This window comes from Trachypithecus francoisi, unplaced genomic scaffold, assembly GCF_009764315.1.
Source record: "Trachypithecus francoisi isolate TF-2019V2 unplaced genomic scaffold, Tfra_2.0 Lachesis_group17, whole genome shotgun sequence".
Lineage (NCBI taxonomy): Eukaryota > Metazoa > Chordata > Mammalia > Primates > Cercopithecidae > Trachypithecus > Trachypithecus francoisi.
Window position 1 is genome coordinate 107,667,650 of NW_022681462.1, and position 22,424 is coordinate 107,690,073.

A 22,424-nucleotide genomic window follows, 5' to 3' on the forward strand; every position below is an offset into this window, starting at 1 on the left:
GACCCTGGGCACTCACTCCTCTGCTGGCCCACCTCCATTCTCCACCTTGAGTCCAGGCCAGCTAGAGCCCGTGGTTTTCCTCCACACCAGCCTGGAAGCACCTTCTGGAGGCCGGCCCTGTCCCTCCCCTCACTGGACGCTAGCGGCCTTTCCTTGTGGCTGCAGGCCTGTGCTCTGCTGACACCCACCTTTTCCTTTGGGACACTCTGTCTCTGCTGTCACCTGAGAAGCCCAGCTGGTGTCCTCCCCAAAGACCTCCTTGTGTCAAAATCCTCTCAACACCCTGCTAAGCACAGCCATGGGCCAGGTTGTGTAGTGCCTCAGGATGGAGATACTGACTGTCATTAGGTTAAGGTGAGGGCATTTAGGGTGGGCTCTAATCCAAGATCACTGGTGTCCTTATGACAAGGGGAATTTCGACACAGAGACAGACAGAGGAAAGACAGAGGAAGAGGCCTGTGGACAAACCAATAGCCGGTCTCAAAGCCTTGCAGTGAACCCACTCTGCAGGCCCCTGGAGCCGGGACTTCTGGCCTCAAGAACTATGAGACAATTTGTTTTTAAATCCTGTTGTTTCAACCCAAGAATGGAACTTTGTTTCATCTGCCATGGGAAGCTCGCACACCCCCTTTCCTACATTCCCTGCCCCAAATGTCAGCCTTGAGGTCTACGCATATGACTTTACATAAGGAACTCTTCTCTGCCCACAAGACAAGAAATACAATATTGGGGGCAGCAGGTGGTCCCATGTGCTCCTATGAGCCCAACAGCAGAGGGGCAGTGGTGGGAGGGCACAGATACAGGGAAGGGGTCCTAAGGCCGGGGTCCCTGCTGCAATTACTGCCCTCCTCCCACACCCAGCCTCCTTCAAAGACAAATGAGCAAGTGGCGTGGCGAGGTCTCCGCTGAGGAGACTCAGGGAGAGTTGGGGGCTGGGTGGTGCCTCCCTCTTCTCATCCCCATCGACCCCACACTCAGCATTTCTAGACTAAAGCCCAACAAATGGAAGCCAAACAAATGGAAGGACATTCCATGCTCATGGAGAGGAAGAATCAATATTGTGAAAATGGCCATACTGCCCAAGGTAATTTATAGATTCAATGCCATCCCCATCAAGCTACCAATGACTTTCTTCACAGAATTGGAAAAAACTACTTTAAAGTTCATATGGAACCAAAAAAGAGCCCTCATTGCCAAGACAATCCTAAGCAAAAAGAACGAAGCTGGAGGCATCATGCTACCTGACTTCAAACTACATTACAAGGCTTCAGTAACCAAAACAGCATGGTACTGTACCATGGTACCAAAACAGAGATATAGACCAATGGAACAGAATAGAGCCCTCGGAAATAATACCACACATGTACAACCATCTGATCTTTGACAAACCTGACAAAAACAAGAAATGGGGAAAGGATTCCCTATTTAATGAATGGTGCTGGGAAAACTGGCTAGCCGTATGTAGAAAGCTGAAAATGCATCCCTTCCTTACACCTTATACAAAAATCAATTCAAGATGGAGTAAAGACTTAAATGTTAGACCTAAAACCATAAAAACCCTAGAAGAAAACCTAGGCGATACCATTCAGGCCATAGGCATGGGCCAGGACTTCATGACTAAAACACCAAAAGCAATGGCAACAAAAGTCAAAATTGACAGATGGATCTAATTAAACTAAAGAGCTTCTGCACAGCAAAATAAACTACTATCAGAGTGAACCAGCAAACTACAGAATGGGAGAACATTTTTACAATCTACTCATCTGACAAAGGGCTAATATCCAGAATCTACGAAGAACTTAAACAAATTTACAAGAAAAAAATCAACCCCATCAAAAAGTGGGTGAAGGACATGAACAGACACTTCTCAAAAGAAGACATTTATGCAACCAACAGACACATGAAAAAATACTCATCATCACTGGCCATCAGAGAAATGCAAATCAAAACCACAATGAGATACCATCTCATACCAGTTAGAATGGTGATCATTAAAAAGTCAGGAAACAACAGGTGCTGGAGAGGATATGGAGAAATAGGAACGCTTTTACGCTGTTGATGGGACTGTATACTAGTTCAACCATTGTGGAAGACAGTGTGGCGATTCCTCAAGGATCTAGAACTAGAAATACCATTTGACCCAGCCATCTCATTACTGGGCATATGCCCAAAGGATTATAAATCAGGCTGCTAGAAAGACACATGCACACATATGTTTACTGTGGCACTATTCACAATAGCAAAGACTTGAAACCAACCCAGATGTCCACCAGTGATAGACTGGATTAAGAAAATGTGGCACATATACACCATGGAATACTATGCATCCATAAAATACTATAAATACTATGCAGCCATCCATGTCCTTTATAGGGACATGGATGAAGCTGGAAACCATCATTCTGAGCAAACTATCACAAGAACAGAAAACCAAACACCACATGTTCTCACTCATAGTGGGAATTGAACAATAAGAACACTTGAACATAGGGCGGGGAACATCACACACTGGGGTCTGTCATAGGGTGGAGGGAGAGGGGAGGGATAGCATTAGGAGATATACCTAATGTAAATGACGAGTTAACAGGTACAGCACACCAACATGGCACACATACATATGTGACAAACCTGCACATTGTGCACATGTACCCTAGAACTTAAAATAATTAAAAGAAAAAAAGAGCCTGACATCCCCCCCTCAAAAAAAAATATAGCATTGCAAGAAAGGGAGATAGGAGGGAAAAAAATGGGTAGGAAGGAGGAAAAAGGAAGGGGGAGAGGGGAGTGAGTAAGGAAGAGGGAGAGGTGGCAGAAGGAACAGGGGAGCCGGAAGGAGGGTGTTGAATCCCAGGAAATGAGGATTGAGACGGAGTGGAAACAGGAGGGCGGGGAGGATGAGAGGATCCTGCCTGAGCCCCAGAACCCTGCACAGCAGTTTTTAGACTGGGAATGGAATTCAGAGTCGGGAGGCCTGAGCTTCCATCTCAGTGAGATATGAGAATGCTGACCAGTCGTGTGGTTAAGCAATGCACAGAACTGTTTATACTTCAGACACAACATCTCTAGGGTGGCAGCATGTCCCAGTCCACGTCTGCTCATGCCTATGCACCTGCCTCTGTTTGCCTGTCTCCATCTATCATTGATCTATCTACCCATCTCTGACTGTCTGTCTATCTATCTATCTATCTATCTATCGAATCTATGTTTATCATCTATCACCTATCTATCGATCTATAATCCATTTATCAATCATCTATCTCTCCATCTATCATCTATCATCTAGATATCTATCTATTGTCTATCATTATCATCTGTCATCTATGATTATCTATCATCTATCGATCTATCATCTTTCTATCATCTATCATTATATATCCTCTGTCTATGATCTATCTACCTACCTACCTATCATTATCTATTATCTATCATCTATTTATTGATCTGTCATCTACCTATGATCTATCTATCATCTACTACCTATCATTATCTATAATCTATCACCTATAGCTAGCTAGCTATCTGCCTATCATCTATCATTATCTATCATCTATTTAACATCTATCATTTATTATCTATTGTCTGTCATCTATCTATCATCTATCTGTCATCTAGATATCATCTATGTATCATCTATCACCTATCATCTATCCTCTATCATCTATCTACGTATCATGTATCTATTATCTGTCTGTCATCTGATTGTCTTATCCCTTAACTCTATGATCTCTCATCTGTTTGTCTACCATCTATCTGTATGACTATCCATTATCTATCTAAGTATCTATCTGAAAGTGCTTTGCAATCAGCATAGCACATACGTGTTTTTAGACAGATGGTCTTTCGGGGATCTGACAGATCTGAATGGTGATACAGACAGTGTGATTCAGACGCTTGAGTTTCCCTCTGTCGGGAGCCACAATATCTCCTTGGCCAGTGACAACTTCTGTCGGGAGCCACAGTATCTCCTTGGCCAGTGACAACTTCAGCGGAAACTCCAGACGACTCCAAATTGTGGAGGACAAAGGCCGCTTACCTATCACACCTTGTCCTGCAACCATCGCGCATGAATGTTTGGCCTCCCTGCAGGGACTGTGTGTCAGTCCTCCCACAGGAATGGAGTCAGGCTGCGTCCTCACGCCTCTGACAGGCCTGCTGCACACATAGAACACTTTTGATTAGCGACTCGTGTAAAATGCATCAAGCAGTCCAACTGTAGGAAAAGTGTTCACAACCACAGAGCCTCAAATAATGTTACATCTCTACCAAGACTATCTTTTTAATATCAGAAAATATTTTCCTTCACGAGTGGAAAAAGCATTACATTTTGTGGTCATTTTTGCACGAGTCTAACAAATCTCACCCCAGTGCCATGAAGGACATGTCCCAGGTTTTTTCCTGACAGAGGTAGATTAGGTAACTATGAGCACCCGGCATGGGGCGCTTCCCAGATCCTCTGCTCTGGGAAGAGGACGCAAGTTCAGTCTCATCTCATTGGCTGATGATGCAGTTTGTTTTTGTCCACATTAGAAGGAGCTTTTCACTTTAGCAGTGGCTCTTCTGAAGACACTTGGAAGCACTGTTTAGGTCAAAAGGGGAGATGTCTTTAGGTTCTTTCTGCCACAAGGGTACTTTTTTTTTTTTTTTTTGGTGAAAGCCCTTCCAAAATTAAGATTCCAGCTACCGGCATTCTCTAATAAAGTGTCTGTGATCTTGCCGTCTGAGGCACATGTTGCCAACTGATTCGCTTGTTTAATCTCCAAAGATAAATGCCATACCACACTAATGGGGAAAGAGATTATTCATATTCACAAGGCATTTTCCAGAGAGAAAGAACTTTTAAAAGGCTTTCAAGAGCCATACTGAATTTACTATATGTTTCTGTGGGTAGAAATCATAGCCAGAAATAGACATTCACTGATTGATTGCCTGTTTTCCATGAAATATGGCTGGTTCATAGGACAAAAGAAGCTCAAGAGTCTGTTTAGAAATGTGCATCTTCCACAGTTAGAAATAAATTTCAAGGTTAATCATATTGATTTTCCGTGAAAAATTGATAGAATAAAGCATCTTCTGGGTGGTTTCAGGGAAAGTTAATCTCATGATTGCCAAACTCTATGCACTTCAGCATAGTGTGAGCATTATTTAGAATAACTTAAAGGCCACTTCCAGCCAGATCAACAGAAGGTTCAGCAATTTAATTCCTAAGCTCCTGCAATCCTGCTTGTGTTTCATAATCAGATGACACACTCCAGTGACTGTGAGGAATTCCATTTTTTTTGGTGAAAGTCCTTCCACAATTAAATAAGCTCATCACAAGTTGGATTAAGAAAGAAAGCCACTCAGCAGTGCTCACAGAAGAATCGATGATCTCTTATATGCTTTTCCTTGCATAAGGATGTCATAGAATCTTCTTGTGAGATAATTTTTTGAGTAATATTTCTTTATGCATAAATCCTTTGTGGCCCAACACACTTGTCTACAAATAAGGGAATCAACTCCTGGAGCCTCATGAAGGGGCGTATCTGATCAATAATGCACACTGTGAAGTGGAAAGACTTTTGTATTCTTGTATGTGAGGGGAAAGACCTTAGTATTCATGTATGTGAAGAGGAAGGACCTTAGTATTCATGTATGTGAAGAGGAAGGACCTTAGTATTCTTGTATGTGAAGGGGAAGGGCCTTAGTATTCATGTATGTGAAGGGAAAGGACCTTAGTATTCATGTATGTGAGGGGAGGGACCTTAGTATTCATGTATGTGAAGGGGAAGGACCTTAGTATTCATGTATGTGAAGGGGAAGGGCCTCAGTATTCATGTATGTGAGGTGCAAGGACCTTAGTATTCATGTATGTGAGAGGAAGGACCTTAGTATTCATGTATGTGAAGGGGAAGGGCCTCAGTATTCATGTATGTGAGGTGGAAGGACCTTAGATTTCATGAATGTGAGGGGAAGGACCTTAGTATTCATGTACTGGTTATGGTTTTACAACTAAATTACATTGGACAAGTTATTCGGACACTCTAAAACTCAGTACGCTAAATTCATAACACAGGAGTAATATCAATATCTACCTCATAAGTTAGCATTAAGAGGAAATATATGTAAAGTGCCTAGAATATGGGAAGCTTGCAGAAAATGTTGGCTAATTCGTTGATCACTGTCATTCTCTTCCTCGTCATCACTGTCATCATTTGATGTGTATTTTGGAGACAACATTAGTAATCAAATCCCATAAATGTCAGCACTTAGATTCCACAAGAAACACTGGAAACGTTACAAAAGACATTGAAGAGCTGAGTGTTCCTCTCATTCTACAAGTTAACAAACTTCCATGCTGTGTGTGGAATGGCAAACCAGATGCATGTGTGTGATCCTTCAGAGGGAAAATAAAGCTGTTCATGGCAGACTTACACACACATGTATTCAAAACACAGTATGTGTGTTTCCACACTCAAAAATCTTTTATGTGGAAATTATTTCGAGTAAAAGTGTGACGTAGACTAACTGTCAGTTCCCCAAATCACCTTCCTTCTTCTCCCGATCACAGCGACAATCTCCATCTAACCTCCACCCAATCTTCAAAGTCAGGTATGGCCATGAGTTGAGTCCCAGTCGATGGAATATGAGTGGAAATCATCCGTGCGACTCCCAGACCTGGCTTCTGAATGCCCCTGCACAGTGTGGTACCTGCAGGGATGCTGGTGCTGACCGTGTTTTCTTTCTAAGGATCTTTTCCTTTTCATCCTATTTCCTCACAGGCTGCCAGAGTTACATTTCTAAAGCACAGACCTCCCTCTTATGTTCCTCTGCCAGCTTTCCTATTGCGTATGAGACACATCCCTAAATTCACATGGTGATAGCCAAGGCCCTTCACCATCTGGACAGCACCTGGCAGCTCCCACCTGGCCACCGTGCTTAGTGGTCCCCGCTTGCCAGAGCCTCTGAACATTCGCAGAGCTCTGTCCTCGCTCCACAGCGTCTCCCGCGGGGTGTCCTTTCTGGGTGCTGCACCCACAGACGCTTAATCATTCTTCAAGACACAGGTCTGATGTTGAAGTTGTGTTTCCTAAGTTGCCTACACTGCTGTCTCTTCTTGGAGCACTGTCACCGCCTCTGCTAATATTTCACTCCTTAGTGCATATTTTATGCAGTTTTCACAACACTATCACTTTCCAGTAGAAGGTGAGCTCTGGGGTGCAGAGGCTGTGGGGTCATCCTCATCTCCCTAGTGCTGAACTTGGTTTCCGACTTGCTGTGGGCCCTCAGGAACGTCTGTGGAAGTAAACTGACTTGAATTAATTAAATCAACTCAGCTTATGAGAAGGCAGAGTGTCAAGATGTGGGGTCACAGCAGACAAAGGGCATGGCAGAGGCACAGCAACTCCCCTGGTGACCCAGTGCAGGCGAGGTCGCCAGGAGGAAATGAAACCCCAGCAAAATTTCTGGATTTGGTGAGAAGCCTCTGGTGTCTGGTTAGTCCTTAAACAAGTGCTGACTTTGGGTTTGCCTGCATTGGTCAGTTAGACTTTCTTGGTTCTGTGGCTTAGAACTGGGAAGCGGCCTGGGGTTTCTTGACGTCGACTCATATGTACGGCAAATTCAATAATCTATTTTCTGGAATTAAATGTCTGTCCAGTTTAGACTCAATTTAAGGAAAGGAATAAATTTAGCAATACACGTAGGTACGTTGATCATATGCGATGTGAACTGGGGGATTAGCTTGCTGCTTAGAGATTTCCTTAGCGATTCCTCATCAGTAAAATGAAATGCTACTTTTAAGATGCTGACAGAAGTAAATACTTTTTGAACAAGGCAGATACAGATACAATTATACAGAAACATTGCCATAAATGTGCATGATCGAAGGGGTTAGGGGAGATATCTGTATGGGAGAAGGCAATCTGGATGCCAAAAGCCCTAGCAGGCTGTGGAAGAAGGAGCAAAACTCATGGAGAGTTAGCAAGGGAAGCCTCAGAGACTAGGAGTTGTTTGAAGTTGGCCATAAAGAACAGAAGTTGGCCATAAAGAACAGATAGCAATTTGACTACAATGAAATAAGAAACTGTAGTTACTATTTTAGCACTTGGTTTCATGGGCACATGACAGCTTTTTATTTTTTCTGATAAATGTGCAGGTTTCCTATATATTTTTAATGTCTCCAGTTTTTTTTACTTCCTTTAGCAAATGACGTTTTACCTTGTGTCTTAGTCCACTAAGGCTACTACAGCAGAATCACACAGGCTGGGTGGATTCTAAACCACAGAGACATGTCTCACAGCTCTGGAGGCTGGAAGTCTGAGACCACGGTGCTGGCCCATGCGGTGTCTGCAGGGTCCTGTTCCCTCCCAGACGACACCCTCTGGCTCTGTCCTCACATGGGCGAAGGGGCAGGGCAGTTCTCGGGGCCTCTTCTGTGGGAGAACTCATCCTACTCAGGAGGGTTTCACCCTCATGCCTTCCCAAAGACCCCACCTCCCAACACCATCACCCTGGGGTTAGCATGTCAACATTTCAGATCTGAGGGGGGACACATTCAGTCCACTGCACCTTGCGTTTGGGGACTCTCTGTCCATAAAGACTCCAAATTGTCCAAACTGAATTTAACATTCAGGTCATGATCATCAGAATAACTCCAGCTAGTTCTGACCCTGAAGGGAAGAGATATTATTTGTTCAAAGTCACACTTCTTTACTGTCCTTTCCTAACGTAGTCTACTGTTTAAATAGAATTATAAAATTATGTATTAAGTTTATCCTAGTGGAAGGATAATGATACTTACTGAGGTGTGGCAATCACATTTTAAAATACTTATCACTTTATAAGCTTACATTGAAAAGACAAGTATTTTCTTTTCAGGTGTACTGATGAATCAAAACAGTGAAAATGATCTAATATCTACTGTGCATCAACCATGGGCCATTGTTTTAGGGCGCTAGAGAGGATAGGGGTGCAAACAGGATCAGGGCATTGTCCTGGCCAGGCAAAGAGCTCAGCATTAATGGGGCAAATATCTATCTACAAGAGTTCTTGCGATCTACAGAAAACGGCAGTAAGGATATGATTAGCAAAACCAAAGTACCAAGGAAGAAGAATAAAGGGAGGAACTCAGTGTAAGCAGATATGCTGCATGGCGTAAATGCCACCTGACCTGACATTTCAGGAGGTGACGTCACCAGGTAGAAAAGAAAGATGTCTGTCCCTAGATGCAAAAGCTTGAGAGAGCCTTGCTGGTGACCAAGAGCCCAGGCGCCAAGGCTTGAGGAGAGCAGTGGCTGGATCTGGTCCGAGAATTGCAAACGGTGTGCTATGGCCTACAGATAAGTCCAGAAGCTTTGATCTCTGTGAACTCTTTTTTATCCCATTCTTCTTGGAACAACAATACAATATCAATCTTCCTCTGCTGCCCCTGGGTGTGCTTCTCCCAGCCAACAACGTTCCAGAGATTGCCACCAATTACAGGAAAAAAATCCGTACTCCTCCAGCAGGAGTTTAAAGCCTCCTCCTTTCTCTGTCCCCCACCTCTGTGGTCTGACTTCCACTTCTCTCCAGCAGAGATGTGCTCGATCCACGCACGCCTCCTTATGCCGCTTACGACATTGTTCCTGCCGGGAAACGTTTCCCAAATTCAACCCGATTAAAGGGAGGGGAGGCGGGAGGCCAAGGATTCTGCATTTATCCAACAAAGAGAAAATGAATCTCTTAATTAGACAGTGACAGTTGGCAAGGATTGGCATCTGTATATTTTTGACAAAGAAGAACCAGTCGTAGACTTTAGAGTGGCAAGAGACTTCAGAGGTGATCTCATTGAGGGACTATGTCACATTTGAATCTTCCTCATGAAAAAGTAAGGAGACCTCTGCTCTACTGTAATTTTAACCCCCTTCTAGGGAATTTGTTGCCTTGCAAGGCAATGTATCTACTTGCTACATAGTTTTCCAATCAATAAAGTGACTCTACTATAAACATTTGCAAAGTTTGTACAGTCTCATAACAGTAAAATAAAACAGTAAAATTTACATGATTTATTTATTTCTGAATTTCTGATCACATAACTGTATCTTAAAACAGGGCCAGCTTAGCACTATCATACATCAATGAATTTCGATGTAGGCAAATTGCTGTAAATAGACCTGACATATTTGAAGTCGACAGATTAAGGTTGGAGCAGGGCTATGACATTTTCTGTCTTATGAGGTAGTCAGCTCTTTTGACTATTGTTTGAATCAGTGATTTAGAAAGGATTTCACCATTTCCTGTGACTTACTTTAATAATGTGCACTATGTGCATTCGTTCTAATTAATGTAGATCATTAATAATTATACTAATTACTAATTCTTTCTTATTCACAAGTTATTTCCAGAAGGACCTAGTGGGCATTGAAAGTGGGCCAGATGAGTATTAAACTTGACCCGCTTTGGAGACTTTGATAAGTCTGTGCTTTAATTAACTGGTAAATTTGAGGTTATGAAGCTCAGGTAATTAAAAATGTATTTTTACTTAAATTGGGATATATGGGACTTTACTTAATGATCTATACAGGAAATTATGGAGTATATATAATATTTGGAACGTGATTCAAGATGCTTTAGCTTGTAAAGTACTAATATAATTTCATGATAATCTCAAATATAGACTAGATAAATTCCTGTTTTAGATAAGATACAGAAGAGTGCATTCTTAAGCAGGTCCACACTAGTTAGAAAGAATGTGGCTGAAAAAAACATTTTCTGTATGGCTGTTATAGGAAAGATTCTCCTATTCCCACTAAGAACATAGCAAAATTAACTCCAGATACATGGGCTCTGTTAATAAAAATTGATGAGTTATGGAAATGCAGCTTAACCAACACTGTTTAGTTAAAATCCGCTCCTGGAAACCTTCCTGCGATTCTTATCTCCTGCTCTTGGAGCCCCTCAGACCTCTGGGCTGATCTCCTCTGCACCAGCCCTGCCCTGAGGGCAGGAGAAGCAAAGGACCCCGAGCTCCCAGATCCACCCACCCTGCACTTAGAGGGCTCCACCGACCATTTTATCTGATTAGAACATGTTTTTGTCTTGCCTTCCATCCAGAGGCTACTTCAGCTCCTGAGAGGGGGATCTTGGCCAACAGCGAAGAGGGAATGAGCTCTGCCGGCCTGGGTCCCCTGATGGCTTCTGCTGCAATGTCAGTGACATGCAGAGGTCACCTGCACCAGACACACCCCAGGTAACTCCTCAGGTTACTCCCCAGGAGCTACAGCTTGTGCCAGCACAGGAGCGGGCAGAGCCTGTGGCATCACACCCAGATGGTGGGTGTAGATGAGACAGACCAGTCACCTCAGCCCACAGATGTAGAGAGACAGACCAGTCAGACCCCAAGCCGGCATATGTGGACTGGACAGACATCACCTCCGGCTGGCAGGTGCAGAAGAGACAGGTCGTAACCCCTGGCCGGCAGGTGCAGAAGGGACAGGTCATAACCCCCAGCCTGGTAGGTACAGAAAGCACAGGTCGTAATCCATGGCTGGCAGGTGCAGAAGGGACAGGCATCACCCCAGCCAGCAGGTGCAGAGGTGCCCTTGCAGTAGTTGGATGTGAGACCAAGAAGCAGAAGCTAAGGGAGGGGGGCTGGGACATTCCTGGAGATCAGAAGCCAAGGCCCGTGCCTGCCCCAGGGCTGACGCCGCACATATCCCAGGCACTGGGGACCGAGGGCAGCCGATGGGGCCCTTAGCAGGACTTGCCTCTTCCAGACTTGACCAGAGAACCCGAGCATGCTAAGGGCGACTTACGGACGCCATCAGGTTGGGACAATTCCGCAGGAAATGGATCATCAGCCCTTCTTTGGCCCTTGGACTCTCCCCCCCGCCCCCACTGTGGGTGAACACTGCCTGTTTCCTGCGCTCTTGGGGGAAGGGTCTGGGCTCGGGGGTCACCCCTGCTCATGTCAGACCACGGTGTGCTCCCTTAGTGCTCCCTGTGTGCTCCCCTCTGGGCTACCGTGCCTCGTGCTTCCCCTGTTCTTCTCATGCTCTCCTCAGTCCTCCCTTTGTGTTTCCTCCATGCTCCTTTCTATGCTCCCTCTCATGCTCCCCTCCATCCTCCCCTCTTGTGCTCCCCTCCCCTTCCCCCTCCATGTTCCCCGCCCTCCACACGTGGCTCCCTCTCTGCTCTGCAGTCTGAGCTGTGAGGGCCCAGGTGCTGCTCAGCTGCCAGACTCCTGCCCCCATCCTTTTCCTAACCCTCCTCTAGTCCCTCCTGGGAGCCCCCACACCAGGGCTGCCAGGGAGGCCTAGACAGCCATGCCCGCCGTGGCACATTCATACTGGCCCAGAAACACTCACAAAAATGTATGCTTCCACCTTCCTGCGCTTCCTTGTTTTTATGAGAATGATGCACCATCATTCCAGGTTTAGGAAGCAGCGAAATACGAAATACGTCTCAGCTGTGCGAGGCTCATGTAAATCACCTTTAAGAAGTGAATGAAAGTGTTACACTAAAGCTTTGTGAGACAGCCAGAGCCTGTTTCCCCCATAAAGACGTTTACACCTGACACGTGTGTGAGAATATTGCCAGGCAGTTGAGCTTCCTCCTGAGGGTCTGAAGGACTGAGGAAAAATAGAAACAGAGAAAAAGAAAAGGGGAGTGTGTGTAAGGGAGAACAGACCGAGGCAGAAACCAAATCAGCTGCGTGGTATAAAAATGTGCTTTAAAATAAGATAAATTATGGGATTTCATGTTGTTCTAGGATAGCATACATGAGGGATAAAATCTACTTCGTTATTAACTGATTGCGTTTAGTTTGCTTTAATTAGAAAAACGATTACAAATAACTATAAATGCAAAATTAACAGGTTGATGAGTGGCAACAAAATAATGAGTCCCATGGTGATAATTATGTAAAATATGTAAAATCCGTTTTCTAATCATTGATTTACATTAAATAAAAACATTAATTTGACTTTGGGTTGGCTGAAGATATCGGCAGCCACCTGAATCTAAATCTTTCCAAACATCTCCAAGATGAGCATGAAGAACTACTTGACGTAGAGCTCTTCCCTCGGCAAGCCTGGGAGAGAGACTCCGTGTGTTTCAACCACCTGCAGGTGAAATAATAAACAGCATACAACAGCAGATGGATTACCTTTGATCCCAGTGAACAGTGGTGGACACTGAGGAAAGTCCAGGGACGTGGACAGGAGGGACATGGAGAAAAGGAGCAGGAGCTGCCGTTAAGCAAAACCCACTTCGTGGTGGTAAAACTGCAGAGAAGCCTCCCCGGGGCTACCTGGCATGCCCAGAGCTGCTTTGCCTCCGAAGAAGAGGGTAAATAGAAGGAAGAGGCACCCTTGGGAAGCAGAGGGGTGAAGAAATAAAAAGAAGCAAGAGAGGCAAATGTGGGGTTCTGCAAGACCACAGAGGAGCAGAAACTAGAGGACACACCACCTCCCCTGGGACAGCAATGAGAAGCGGAGCTGCTGCACTGACAGGAGGGAGAGCTCTTGAACAAGGAATCCCATCCACTGCCTCTAACGGCCAGCTGCACGGAAGAAATCAGCAAACAAAAGCAGCCCAGTGTTATAAAAAGCTATTCGTAGAAGAAAACACAAAATGAGAATCAAGCCATTTCAGGTGATAAAAATGCACTGCCAAGAAACAGCTGTGAAAGAGGAGGGACCTGAGCACAATACTGCACCTTCAGTTAAATATCCTCACCAAGCAGCTGATTGTACAAGGAAAAGGACCTTGTAGCAGGAAATATAAAAATGACCAAAACCAAGAATGACTGGATCGAGTGACAATTTGAGACATTCAAGAAAGGCAAGAAAACAACAAAAATTAAAATAAAAATGATTTATGAACGTTCTCCAGTGAAACAGAACCCCTAGAATGAAGAGTGAGCTCATGTAATTATGGGGCTGGCAAGTCCACAGTTTGCAGGTTGGGCTGGCGGCTGAGACCCAGGAGGGCCAGCACTCCAGCTGGAGTCTGAAGCAGGTGGGCTGCAGAGTTCTCTCAGAGCCAGGGAGGGGGGTCTCTTTAGGCCTTCAGGGGTGCAAGGCCTGGTGCAACCCCCATGTTATGGTATCTGCTTTTTACTTAAAGTCCACCAAAGTAAATTAATCTCATGCACCGACATCCTCACGAAAACACCCAGAATAATGTTTGACCAAAAACCTGGGCACCCCATAGCCCAGGCAAGTTGACACATAAAATGAACTGTCAAAATGAGTTACATAAAAAAAAGGGTCAGAGTGACATTGGTGACATGCAAGAGAGCCAACAACAGCCAGCATACATGTAACTGGAGTCCCGTACAAACCCAGGGCCAGAGCTAGAGAAACTAGACTTAGACAACTTTTCCAGAAACAAAAGAAGCATTGAAGCTACATGTTAGGAGGGTGTATTTAACTGAGACGTAGCCAAATAAAGCTATTAAACTTGAAAGATAATGAAACACAATCGTAAGGGCCTGAAGATAAAATATCACATTCCTCATCCAGGCCACAGAACAAAGTAGGCATCTGACTTCTCAAGAGTGACCTGCAGAGTGAGGCCACAATGGGGCTGCGTCCCAGAAACCTCCTAATGGAGGTGTGAGCACAGGATCCTATGCCAAGCCAAACTGTCTTTCCAGCATCAAGGCTATAGAAAAATAGTCTTAAGCATGCTACAAACTCAGGAAACGTACCTATAAGCACTTCTCCAGGGATTTACTCTGGCAAAAGTGTCTGGAGCAATGATAGGTATCACTGTTGATCTTTCTAGGAGAATACAGCGACCCATAGACCACCTGGTCTCCAGCAGCTGAAAACAGTCGTTTCTTGTCTTCTGCCCAATGTTGTAGTTGTTTACATCAGAACGTTAAGCCTGCCTCAGTTACTTCATCATGGCTGGAAAGATAATCAACATCTAATGCTTTTTTAAAATTAGAAAAACACAAAACAGTATTTTAGCATCTTCTAGTAAAATAATTGTTTTAGTCAAATTTTAATTGAACAAATGAATGAATGAACAATCAGGCCCTTCCTTTTTTGTTGTTGTTTTTTGAGACAGAGTCTTGCTCTGTCGCCCAGGCTAGAGTGCAGTGGCAGGATCTTGGCTCACTGCAACCTCCACCTCCCTAGGTTCAAGCAATTCTCCTGTCTCAGACTCCTGAGGAGTCTTAAGCATGCTAAAGGGATTACAGATGCCCGCCACCACACCCAGCTAATTTTTGCATTTTTAGTAGAGACAGGGTTTCACCATCTTGGCCAGGTTGGTCTTGAACTCCTGACCTCGTGATCGACCCGCCTTGGCCTGCCAAAGTGCAGGGATTACAGGCGTGAGCCACCGCGCCAGGCCAGGCCCTTCCTTTTATAATAATATATACAACTCCTGGGGTTTAAACCTTTCACTTTAGTCACAGATAGACTCTTTGAGAGAGAAAATAGCACCCCTCTCCAAACGTCACATGCCTGGCGGTGGGACGCAGCCTGGCCTGTGCATCTGAATGTTGGAGAGTGCACCTTCCTCTCCTTATTTTGCTTTATTTCCAGGGAAAGGGAAAGGAAGACATGCAGGTAATTTATCAACTAAATTACAAGCTGACTGATAATAAAGCCCCGCACCCCCCCAAAAAAGGAAATGATTGTGGAGTTTTAGTGGGTTTTCAATTGTTCTTTCTTTTCTCTCCACAATGAAAATCTATCATTAAAATATATTATTTAGTTCTTCTTTTAAAAGTTTAGATAATTCTATCAGTAAAAATGAACTTTCTAAAAATTGCACACAATTTGTCACTGGTTAGAAATGCACAAATCTACCAACTTCTCATTCATCTTAGTTTTTATTGTATGACTTCCTTGTGCTGCCTACCAGAATTTCTTGCAGCCAGTGGGTAACTCAAGTCATACAATGTTAGAATAATAAAGGATGTTAGACTTTTTCTAAAATCTTCAGTTGTATATTTTTATCACCAAATAAAGTGCAGTATCCAAAGCAAAGTTAAAGTAATAGATTCCTTATCTTCTATCTACAGTCAGTTCATACGGACTTCATTTATTGGATCATTGAATATGTTTTCTTTAAATATCAAGAAGCAATAACATCACAACTATTAACCTACCTATATAATTTACATTCTAAATGAAATGTCAGGTTATGTATGTGAATAGAGACATATGAAGATAAATATTCTGTCATTTAGACTTTCAATCATGAATTGCAAAAGCATTTCTACTATGAATCATAGAAATACTTATTGCGTGATAATAAAAGATCTGTATCTAAATACAATTTCATCAGAAAAGCAATGTAAAGATGTTTTTGACTCAAATTTTCACTTCAGGCTTAAATAAAATGCATGTATCATGATATTATAAATTTTATATAAATATTTTGATGATGATATTTGGCTTTCAAAGAAAGGTACCTTTGGACACATGAACAAAGTTCAGCTAGTGATGTAATATAAAAACAGGAATATTAGTTATTATATAATTACTATTATAAAGAATTTTAGTGTGTCAAACAAAATATTAAAACTGCTGCTAGAATCTATTATAAAATTTTCCTTTAAGAATTCAGATGTTTTGGATAATTCTGTTTGTGCATTAAAATTGTTTCTATAATTTTTATTAATGTTCCAACACTGATCTGCTTCAAGAAACACCCCTTGCTTTCCTTTTTCGTCTCATTGAAGTCCTAAGGTCACTTTACTACTCTGCACTTGGATTGATGGATGATCAGATGTCTTCCTTCTCATGCTGGCCAAGACATCAAACACCAGAGTGGGCTTACTTGGCTCCAGTGCTGGTGATGGGCACTTCTGGGTAAGTGGAATCTGGGGTGTACATGTACTAGTGAATTTGCTGGTTCTTAGTGCAGGATCATTTGAAAAAGTATTATTCAGCCAAATTGATCAAATCACTTTGAACAATTTATGCATGTACTTCATTACACAATAATTTCCGTTTCTGCACGTTCTTATACCTATTAATTTTTGCAAATACTATGGCCATAATATAATATCACATTGTTATTTTGATTTATGTTTAACTGAATTCAAATAATTTTATACTGGTGTTCAGAAGATTGACTTTAGATTTTCTTACTTGTAAATTACCTTTTCATGTGTGTTGCCCATGTTTTAATGGGTTGACCTTTTTTGTTGATGTTACTATGGACCGAACTGCATCCCTGCCAGATTCATATGTTGAAACTCGAGCTCCCAGTATCTCACAATGGGATTGCATTTGGAGATAGGGCCTTTAAATAGGTAATTAAGTGAAAATGAGGTCATTAGGGTGGGCCCTGGTCCAATATGGTTAGTGTCCTTATAAGAAGAGGAAATGAGGACACAGACACACACACAGGAATGACTGCATGAGGACACAGGAAGAGGCCCCATCTACAAGCCAAAGAGAGCCTCAGGAGGGTCCAGGAATGACTAAATTGTCATCTCAGACTTCTAGCTTCCAGCACTGTGAGAAAATAAGTTTCTGTTTTTCCCTTAAAAATTCTGATTATTATTGTTGAAAATAAGCACAATGGCTCTTTTTTTAAATGTTGGTATTCTGTCTGTCTGTCTCAGTGAAAGCTCTTATTAGTGCTAGAGTTTTTTCAGATTTCTTTGAAATATCTGTATAAAAATATTGTCAATAATACAAAATATATTATCTTTTCCCATACAGTTCTGAATTCTCTTTATTATTTTTTATCTTAATGTGGCTAATAGAAAATAAAGTGCAATGCTTTATAAGTGAGGAGATAACTTCCTCCTTGTCTGATTACTAAACTTAGTAGAATGTTAGCATGATGTTTGTTTCAAACATTTAGAAGATAATCTTTATCTGTTTAGTGTTTCTGAAATGTAATGTTTTTCTCACTTTAAATTTTCTAGTACTATCTATTATATAGGTGTGAGTATTGTATATTAAACTGATCTTATGTTACATTAAATCATAAAATATTTTCAATAATTTACTAGCTTTGATTATCTAAAATGATTGTCTCTCAATTCAGGTTTTCTAGTTCCTCCATAATGGTTTCTCCAGTATCACATTCTGAATGAAAACATATCTAGTGATTTCCCATTAAATATGATGCTGGCTTTAGGAGAAATATAATTATGTTAAACATATTTGCATATATTACATATATTTATGTATTTATATTTACTATATATGGTTTTACATATTTATAGATAACTATATAACTATATATAGTTGTACATATTTATATCTGCATATATCATACATATGAATTGACAAATACTTAACCTACTAAAATGTATAAAACATTTACATATTACAAGGAAAAGATACCTATAATACAATGAAATATAAAACATTATTATATTTTAATGTGTTAAAGAAATATCCATCAATTTATATTTTATAGAATGTTTGTATTAGAATGGGAGTTAGATTTTGCAAAAAACATTTTTAATGTCTGTAAATCTGAGACGGGAAACCAGCAGGACTTGTTTTCTGAGCAGTGGTCAGGACTGCAGCATGACCCTGCTGGCCAGAACAGGATGGGGTGGAAATGGTGCAGTGAAACTGCCAAGCCAGCAGGTGGAGATGGCAGCAGCCTTAACTTCCCTCAGTACTCATTTGCATAAAGACCCCTCCGCTGGTGCCATGCTTCATGTTTCATGTTTCATTTGCATAAAAACCCCTCCGCAGTTTACAAATGCCATGGCAACAACATGGAAGTTACCTTACATGGTTCTGGAAACTCTCTGCTCCTTTACCAGAAATTTTTTCAAAACAGCTGGCTCACAGCTCACAGGTGCAAACTCTGGGTGCACTGTCCATGGGGTATCCCTGCTTCGCAAGGGGCAGCACCACTTCAGTAAAAGTTGCTTTCTGTCACCACCAGCTCACCCTTGAATTCTTTCCTGGGTAAAGCAAGAACCCTCCTGGGATAAGTCCCAGTTCTGGGACTCACCTGATGTATTAGTCCATTCTCGCATTGCTATAAAGATATACCGGAGACTGGGTAATTGATAAAGAGAAGAGGTCTAACTGGCCCATAGCTTTGCAGGCTGTACAGGAAGCATGGCAGCGTCTGCTTCTGGGGAGGCCTCAGGGAGCTTTGACTCATGGCAGAAAGTGACATAGGAAGAGATGTCTTACATGGCAGGAGCAGGACCAAGAGAGGGGGGAGATGCCACTCACTTTTAAACAACCAGACCTCACAATAACTTACCATCGTGAGAGCATCGCCAAGAGGATGGTGCTAAACCATTCATGAAGGATTTACCCTCATGATCCAGTCACCTCCCACCAGACTCCACCTCCAACACTGAGGATTACAATTTATGTGAGATTTGGGTGGGGACACAGATCCAAACCATATGTTCCACCTCAGGCCCCTCGCCAATGTCATGTCCCTCTCACATTGGAAAATCCAATCATGCCCTCACAACAGTCCTCCTAACTCATTGCAGCATTAACTCAAAATTCAAACTTGAAAGTCACACCTGAGACAAGGCAAGTTCCTTTTATCTATGAGCCTGTATAAAAAACAAGTTAGTTACTTCCAAAATACAATGGAGATGTAGGCATTGGGTGGATACGCCCATCCCCAAAGGGAGAAATTGACAGAAAGGTGCTACAGGTACCACACCAGTCCAAAATCAAGCAGGGCGGTCATTAAATTTTAAAGCTCTAAAATAATCTCCTTTGACTCCATGTTTCACATCCAGAGCATTCTTGTGCAAGGGGTGGGCTCCCAAAGCCTTGGGCAGCTCCAGCCCTGTGACTTTGCAGGGGTCAGCCCCATAGCTACTCTCACTGGCTGAGTTGAATACTTGTGGCTTTTCCAGGTGCAGGGTGCAAGCTGCCAGTGGCTCTACCATTTTGGGGTCTGGAGGATGGTTGCCTTCTTATCGGAGCTCCACTGGGCAGTGCCCCATTGGGGACTCTATGTGGAGGCCTCAACTCCACATTTCCCCTCCACACAGCCCTAGTAGGGGTTCCCCATGAAGGCTCTGCCCTGTAGCAGATTTCTGCTTGGATGTCCAGGCTTTTCCATATAGCCTCTGAAGTCTAGGTGGAGGCTTCCAAGTGTCAGTTCTTTAACTCTGTGTACCTGCAAGCTTAACACTGTGTGGAAGGCATCACCCTCTGAAGCAGTGGCCCAAGCTGTACATTGGCCTGCTTGAGCCACAGCTGGAGCTGGAGTGGCTGGGATGCAGGCAGCAGTGTCCCCAGGCTGTGCAGGGTTGGGGAGGGCCTTGGCCTGGCCCATGAAACCATTCTTCCCTCCTAGGCCTCTGGGCTGTAATAGGATGGGCTGCCACAGAGGTCGCTGAAATGTCTCCAAGTCCCTTTCCCCATTTTCTTGGCTATCAGCATTTTCCTTCCTTTTGGTGATTCAAATTTCTGCAACTTGCTTGAATTCCTCCCCTGAAAATGGGGCTTTTCTTTTCTACCGCATTGGCAGGCTGCAAATTTTCCAAACTTGTAGGCTCTGCTTCCCTTTTAAATACAAGTTCCAGTTTCAGATCATTTCTTTGCTCACACATATAAGCTAAACTGTTAGAAGCAGCCAGGTCACATTGTGAATGCTTTGCTATTTAGAAATTTATTTTGCCTGATACCCTAAATCATCACTCTCAAGTTCAAAGTTTAGCAGATTCTCTCGATCAGGGGCACAATGCCTCCAAGTCCTTTGCCAAAGCATAACAAAAGTGACCTTGTTTTCAGTTCCCAGTAAATTCCTCATTTCCATCTGACATCTCCTCTGCCTGGATTTTATTGTCTATATTATTATCAGAATTTTGGCCACAACAATTTAACAAGTCTCTAGGAAGTGCCAAACTTTCCCTCTTCTCCATATCTTCTTCTGAGCCCTCCATACTCTTCCAACCTCTGCCTGTTACCCAATTCCAAAGCCACTTCTCCATTTTCAGGTCTCTTTATACAAAGCCTGACTCCACAGTGCCAATTTTCCATATTAGTCTGTTCTCACATTGCAATAAAGAAATACCCGAGATTGGGTAATTTATAAAGAAAAGTTTAATTGCTTTACTGTTCCACAGGCTGTACAAGAAGCATGTCAGCCTTTGGTTCTGAGGAGGCCTCAGGGAGCTTTTACTTATGGCAGAAGGCAAAGTGAAAGTAGGTGTCTTCCATGGCAGGAGCAGGACTCAGAGAGAGGGAGGAAATGCCCCACACTTTCAAACAACTAAACCTCGTAAGAACTCCCTCACTTTCATCATGAAAGCATCGTCACCAAAGGAATGGTGCCAAGCCATTCATGAAGGATCCACCCCCGCAATCCAATCACCTCCCACCAAGCTCCACCTTCAACACTGAGGATTACAATTCAACGTGAGATTTGGGTGGGGACACAGATCCAAACCATATCACCTGCCCTGCATCAAATCTAATGCTATTAATTTTTCTCTTTAAAGGGATTGTTACGTCATGTTGCTGACTTCCTTCATATTGGACTGACCCTGAGTTCATGAAATAGACCCCAGGTAACCACTCTTTGCTAATAGTTAATATTTTTGCATCAACATTTATCACTGATAGTAGTTTATGTTTTTTTCTTGGTACTATATTAGGTTTAAGTACAAATGATATTCTTGTTTTATAACTAGAATTTGGTAGTTTTCTTTCACTTTCTATTATATCAGATAATTTTTTGTAATATTTAGAATATCCTGTGTTTAATATGTGTTAAAATTGTTTCTTATATTCTTATGAGGAGGTGATTTTTTTGGTGAGGTAATTCTTTATTTCTTCTATTAAGATTAATTGATCTAAACTTTATATTAAATCTGAAGCTAACTTTTATAAACTGTGTTTCCTCCATTTCCCCTATGTTTTCAAATTTATTTTTATAGGATTGATAAATTATAGTAACTTCTACCTTTTAAAAGTTTCCTGTTTCATTGTTATTTTGCTCTTTCAATGTCTTTATTGTATGTATTTAAGGTATACAACATGGTGCTTTGATACACATGAACATAGTGATGTGATGGGATTACTATAGCCAAGCAAGTTAACATGTCTGTCATTTCAAATAGTTTTCCTTTTTTTCTGTTAAGTGCATCTAAAATCTACTCTCTTAGCAAATGTCCAGTATACAATATGACTAACTATAGCCCTCATGCTGCCTGTTCCATCTTTAGCTTTATTCATCCTGCACGACTGCGACTTCCTGCCCTTTCATCAACTTCTCCCAACCCTCTTCCCTGCCTCTGGAAACCACCACTCTACTCTCTGCTTCTGTGCATCCAAGTTAAAAACATTAAGATTCCATATATAAGAGAGATCTTGTCTTGTGTATTTGTCATATTTATCTTTTTTGCTTGGTTAAATTATCTAGTTATTTGTCTATTTGGTAAGTTTTTCAAAGAACCAGGGTTTACATTATTGATTATATCTACCATTTTATTATTCTCTATCTTTTGGTTGAAAATATTTATGTATATTTTTTGT

The 22,424-nt window shown here is 42.4% G+C and overlaps 1 long non-coding RNA gene across 2 annotated transcripts in view; it reads left to right on the forward strand.

Moving 5' to 3' along the window:
• Nucleotides 1-22,424, forward strand: part of LOC117063053 — a 76,091-nt gene that overhangs the window by 9,889 nt on the left and 43,778 nt on the right. The window contains exons 2-5 of one of the 2 annotated variants that reach the window (XR_004428701.1): nucleotides 11,071-11,206; nucleotides 16,664-16,793; nucleotides 21,389-21,457; nucleotides 22,115-22,362. This is a non-coding gene — a long non-coding RNA (uncharacterized LOC117063053). Of the gene's footprint in view, nucleotides 1-11,070; nucleotides 11,207-16,663; nucleotides 16,794-21,388; nucleotides 21,458-22,114; nucleotides 22,363-22,424 lie in introns of those variants that run through there. The other variant, XR_004428702.1, reaches the window with a different exon arrangement.